The sequence below is a fragment of the Elephantulus edwardii genome, unplaced genomic scaffold (assembly GCF_000299155.1).
Source record: "Elephantulus edwardii isolate Elephantulus edwardi_28Jun2011 unplaced genomic scaffold, EleEdw1.0 scaffold00240, whole genome shotgun sequence".
In the NCBI taxonomy this organism is placed as follows: Eukaryota; Metazoa; Chordata; class Mammalia; order Macroscelidea; family Macroscelididae; genus Elephantulus; species Elephantulus edwardii.
In genome coordinates this window covers 2723332-2728858 of record NW_006399990.1, presented here as the reverse complement: position 1 = coordinate 2728858, position 5527 = coordinate 2723332, and the positions used below count along the sequence as shown (strand labels likewise).

Sequence of the window (5527 nt, the reverse complement as noted above, 5' to 3'; positions counted from 1 at the left end):
AGATGAACTGAAAGCCAAGCAAGAACTCTCGGTCATAGCGCTTTTTCTCCTCGAGATTGAGAGGCTTCCACTGATCTGACCTATACTCATACTTCTGCTCTGCAGGCTGGCTACTCTCAGCATTATGAATTTTGTCTTCCTTTGAGTCCCAAGTCTCATCTGCTTCCTCAGACCTTGGCGCCACACTGCCGCTCTCAGTCTCTGGGCCTGGATTGTTGACTACAGGGGGTTCACTTTCCACCTCTGGTACTCCTGGGTTCACCTCCTTGAAAGCATCCAGAAGATCTCCCACAGTCTCTTTCTTATTTAGCTCCCTAATTTTCCGTCTCTTCTTTGGCACAGACACCGCCACCTCAGCGTCTCCTTCTTCTTCCTCCTCCTCCTCCTCCATTTCCTCCTCCTGAGCAGGGGAAGTAGCTGGAGGTACTGTAGCTGGAGTGGCAGGGAGCACCGTGGGGGGAGCTGCTGATGCTGTAGCCTCCTGGGCCTGCTCCTTTGGCTCACTGATGGGGCTTAAGTCCACAGCTGGTGGTGAAGGGGCTCCATTAAGTAGTTCCTCGGGTTGGGCAGTTGGAGCAATGGGCATGGAAGGTTCAGAAGGGCAAGCCAGAGGAGATAGAGATGCAAGCTCCATGTTAGGCTCCAACTCTGGTTCCAGATGCTCAGGTGGAAGTACACCATTATATTCATGGAGAGATGTAAGAGTAGGAGGAACCTGGAGAGGACTGGAAGGGAACTCAGATTCTGGAACTGGCTTGCTAAGTGTCACTTCTACCTCCAATATGGGTTCAGAGAGGGCAGTGGGTTCTGGTGAGAGGCAATATGGCTCCCCAGTTTCACGGGGCATAGGGATTGACTCTTTTACAGACATCTGTATCATCCCTGTTGTTATAGTGTCCCCAGGAATAGAGAGGACTTTAAGATTAGGCTCAGACCCTGGTTCCAAGATTGGAGGTGGTGATGGGGTCGGAGAAGGTTATGAAGGCTGAGATTCTGAAGGGCTGTGCTCTGGGCCAGGTAGTCCCGGTTGACCCCCAATAATTGCTCTCTGTGACCAGTCATCTGGCCGGACAATGACAGCAACCTGATGTGTCTCTCCATTAGCTTGTGGCTCCAGACCACCTCCAGCCTGAGGAGGGGTGGGTGTGGAGAAGCTATAGGCCCTAGACATAATCTCCTCTGTGATATCTTTTCCTCCTTGATTTGGATCTCGAATTCGGATCATCTTTCGTTCCCTCTTGGGAGCAATTGGAGGTGGCTGGTTCATTAAAACTTGGGCTGGTCCCACACCAGTAGGAAACTGCTGCACGCCTTGGGCAGGGTAGTAGGCTCCAGCATAGGTCCCAAACTCTGTAGGATTTGCACCTGCAAAGAAGCCAGGGGCTCCGGGCTGCACGGGGTACTGCTGGGTGGGGACAACATAGGTAGAACGCCCCTGCTGCCCAGGGATTTAGTAGTCCCCCTGGGAGGTTGAGCAGCTAGTTTTGAACCACATGCCTTTGGGATTGCAGTGCGGATTGTTACCACTAGATGAGGGAAATAAGGGTAAAGGTTGAGTTACAAGAGCCCTGTTTCAATACCAGCATGAGACTAGTATCGTAGCAGATTAATCTGTAGCTGTGGCCAAACTATGTGGAAACAGATGGACAAATACCCTAAATTTTATCTTCCTCCACCCTCTACTCTCCATGCAGTACTGTCCATTGGCCAAGTTTAGAACAAGCAATTGACCAAGAACTCTGAATGATCAATCCCGCTGTGAATTGGAGCACAGATGAGTGAAGAAGAAGAACAATTCTGGGAGCAAACAGACCATTATCTGGCATAACAGAAGCCATCAGTTCCTTTTAACAGTTTATGAAACTGAACTTAGTTTGAGAACAGAGGTACTAAAGTTAGTGGAAAAACTGACCATTCTGCATGGCAACTTAAAAATTGTGCAACTGATCAATTGATTATAATACACTTAAACTCTCAGTGGCCTAATTATCCTATCTTAACCTTTACACATATATGAACATGCAGTAAGCACTCACGTGTGTATGCCTTAGTCATGATTCTCCAGAAAACTATAATGTTTTTGCTGTCATCTGACTTCAAGTCACCTGCAACTCATAGCGACTCTCTGTTCCCTGCTGTATCCTGAGCCAGTCTCATTGTCTCTGACACAGTTAACCCTATTACCCCAGTTACTGTGTCAATCCATCTGATCTGGGGTCTTCCTATCCAGAGCTGTCCCTCCACTCTTCCAAGCATGATGTCCTTCTCCAAGGACTTGTCCCTCCTAGCCACATGCACAAAGTATGTGAGACAGCGCTTCAAAATCCTTGCCTCCAAAGAGCAGCCTGGTTTCATCCTTTCCAAGACAGATCTGTTTGTTCTCGTGACAATCCAAGTTATGTTCAATACTCTTCTCCAGCACCGTATCTCAAAGGCATCAATTTTTCTTCTGTCATCCGTAGTCATTGTTCAGCTCTCTGATGCATACCAAGTAATTGCAAAGATCATGGCCTGGATAAGGCACACCTTAGTCTCCAGACTGACATCTTTGTTTTTCAGTACCTCTAGAGAGGCAAAACCACAGATTTTCTCAGTGCAATTCGTCTTTTTTATTTCCTGACTGCTAGTGCCAAGAATGTTGACTGTGGAGCCAAGCAAGCTGAAATTGTTAGCAACCTCAATCTCTTCTCCAACTATCATGGTGCTGCCAATTGGCCCAGTGGTAAAAATCTTTGTCTTTTTTATATTGAGCTTAAATCCATATTGAAGACTACAGTCTTTGACTTCCGACAGCAAGTGCAAGCAAGTTTGTGTCATCAGTATATCTCAAGTGATTAATAAATCTTATTCCAATCCTGATGCCATATTCCTACTCATAAAGCCCAGCCTCTCAAATGGTCTGTTTCACATATAAGTGAAAATATAGGGAGATAGGATGCATCCCTGATGCACTTCTTTTCTGATTTTTAATCATACAAAGTTTCCTTTCTCTGTTCTGACCACTGCTTCCTGATCCAGTATAGGTTTCACACAAGCAAAATCAAATATTCTGAGATTCCTGTTCTTCTCCAAGTAAGCTATACTTTGTAGTGATCCACACAGTCAAATGTTTTGGCATAGTCAATGAAACACAGACATTCCTTTGGTACTCTTTTCTTTCAGCCAAGATCCATCTCACATTGGCGATAATGTCTCTACTACCACGACCTCTTCTAAATCCAGCTTGAATTTCTGGTAGTTCTCTGTCAACTTACTGTTCCAATCAGTTTTGGATAATCTTCAGCAGGATTTTGCCTCATCCTCCCAAAATTCCATGGAGCTTTGGTGACAACAAGAAGAGGCATTCGTCCACATTCATTTTAAGGGATTAGCTCATGTAATTGTGGGGGCTGGCAAATTCAAGATCCAAAGGTCAAAAAACAAGAAAGACATTTATGCTGACATATGTCTGAATATCATAAGTCAAGGAAGAGAAAAGTAGAGAAAATTTTCTGACAAAATGTCTATTCTGGAAGCAGAAAACACATTAGAGAAGGTAGGTTTTTTTCTCATAGTCTTCAGCTGATTAACTGAAGCCTGCCCACATTTTACTTGAGATCACCTGACTTAATCACATGCAAATACTTTCTAAAACACTAACTAGACTAGTGTTTTATCAACAAATAAACACTAGAACCTAGTCAAATTGACACATAAAGTTAGCTTTCATGGTGTGTGAGTAATGATCTGGCAGGTGAAGAACAGCTACATTCTCTTCTCATGAATTTGAAACTCTACATGAGTTTCCAAAGGACATTGATTTAGACTTAAGGGGGAAAGTGCTACTTATTCCCTATTCCTTTGAATAAGAACAGAACGAAATTTCATTGAGCATGACTCCACAAGATAGTCAAAGAAAGTACTGCACCATCTTCAAGATCAGTGCTGTATGTTCAAGTCAATTGTTGTATATTTTGAGTGCCTAAGGGACTAATCTTCTGGCATTACATAATAAGGTGTTCCACTACTATCCATAAAACTTTCCCTGTCCAAAATGTTAAGCAGCAGACCTCCAGGGCCTTCTTCTGGGTCTACTTTAGTTGGGTAGTGCCACTGAAACCTTCCCACTGTAAAGGACCCTGCTAATCTTTTAAATAATAATAACATGGCTTCCAACATCTTATTCAAACCATGATAGTTCAACCAACTAGTGGTGGGCCAGTTTTAGAAGAACTAAATTATATCAGTTATATGAAAGAAATAGTATGCTGTCTCGCACAGCTTAAGTACTCAATAAATATTGGAAAAGATAATGGTGATGATGCCAGTTCAGAAGGAACACATCCTTACTGGATGAACTGAAGAGTAAAGCGTCTCTTAAGCACTCCTGTCATGATTGGTGGTTCTGTAATTATCAAGCAATAACTCTGCAATCATAAGCCAGAAACCCTGGCCAGAAGCAAATTCTGGGTTCTTTGCTAACATGGTGGAGGCATTTAAATGTTTTTGGGTTTTAATTGGCAACAGGTTACCAACTCAAGAATTATAAATAGGCTTCCATTTATCTGTACCCAGCTGATCAATATTCACTCAGCATGCTTCAGCTCCTAGCATCTCAGAGGAAGAAAATAAATTGTCAGTCAGGAGCACAATTTTGTTGTGATGGTGGTAGTAATTTTTTTTTTTTTGCTAAATTATTCACCTTCTCAAAAAGCAATTTGATAAATGTTTATTCCTTCATAATACATTCTAACAACCGCTGATTTGTGACCCTCGCTGTGAACTGAATTTAAATTGGGGAGGAGGTGAGGGCTTTATGAAAACGCAAAGACAGGGACACAGACAAGCTCTGGGGCTGTTTCTTTCTTGCTGTCTGAGAGCACGCTGGCCTCCCAGGGTGCAAGGGCACTAATTGAATTTAAGAGATGTAATAAGGAAGACTAGAACACAAGCACAACCTGCCATGTGAACACCAACATCACATTGTGGGTTTGACAGGAGATACAGCAGTTCAGATACAGAGTAGCCCTGTGGCCAAGCCAGAGAGATCTGACTTTGGAGACAGGCTGTGTATGTAGTCTGTCCAAAAGACAACAAAGAGAGGTCAAGGACACAGATTCTGGATACTTTTTTACATCAGATGTCCCTCAGACCAGGAGATTGTTTGGAGAAATGAGAGAAGAGGCACTGAAATTCTGTATTTCTTATTGTCTGTTCCATCTAAATACCTCTCCCCTTTTCTATTATGAGAGAAAGTAAATGCTTCTTGCAAGAATCTGGGTAGGAAAAAGGTATGGTCAAGGGTTCCACCTCAATCAAATTCTTCCCCATTCTCTATTTTTTTTTCCTTAAAGGAGTCAAACTCTTTACTCTGAAAGTTGTTTTACGTTTGCACGAAGAGACTTGTTTTAGCCTCTTGTAGCCTCTTGATGTGCTTCTGTAGCGATTACACTGAAGAAAATCTTATGAGCAAATTCTATCCTATGTTATGTGAGTTGAGAATGTCATGTAAAAAAATCAGAAGGGCGTACACCAGGGATGCATCCTA

At 43.2% G+C, this 5527-nt stretch overlaps 2 pseudogenes; one reads left to right on the top strand and one right to left on the bottom strand.

The window, feature by feature from the left end:
• LOC102861559 overlaps nt 1-3344 on the bottom strand; it is a 7250-nt pseudogene extending 3906 nt beyond the window's left edge.
• A 155-nt stretch (nt 3345-3499) lies between these two features.
• The window catches only part of LOC102861141, a 42255-nt pseudogene continuing 40227 nt past the window's right edge, over nt 3500-5527 (top strand).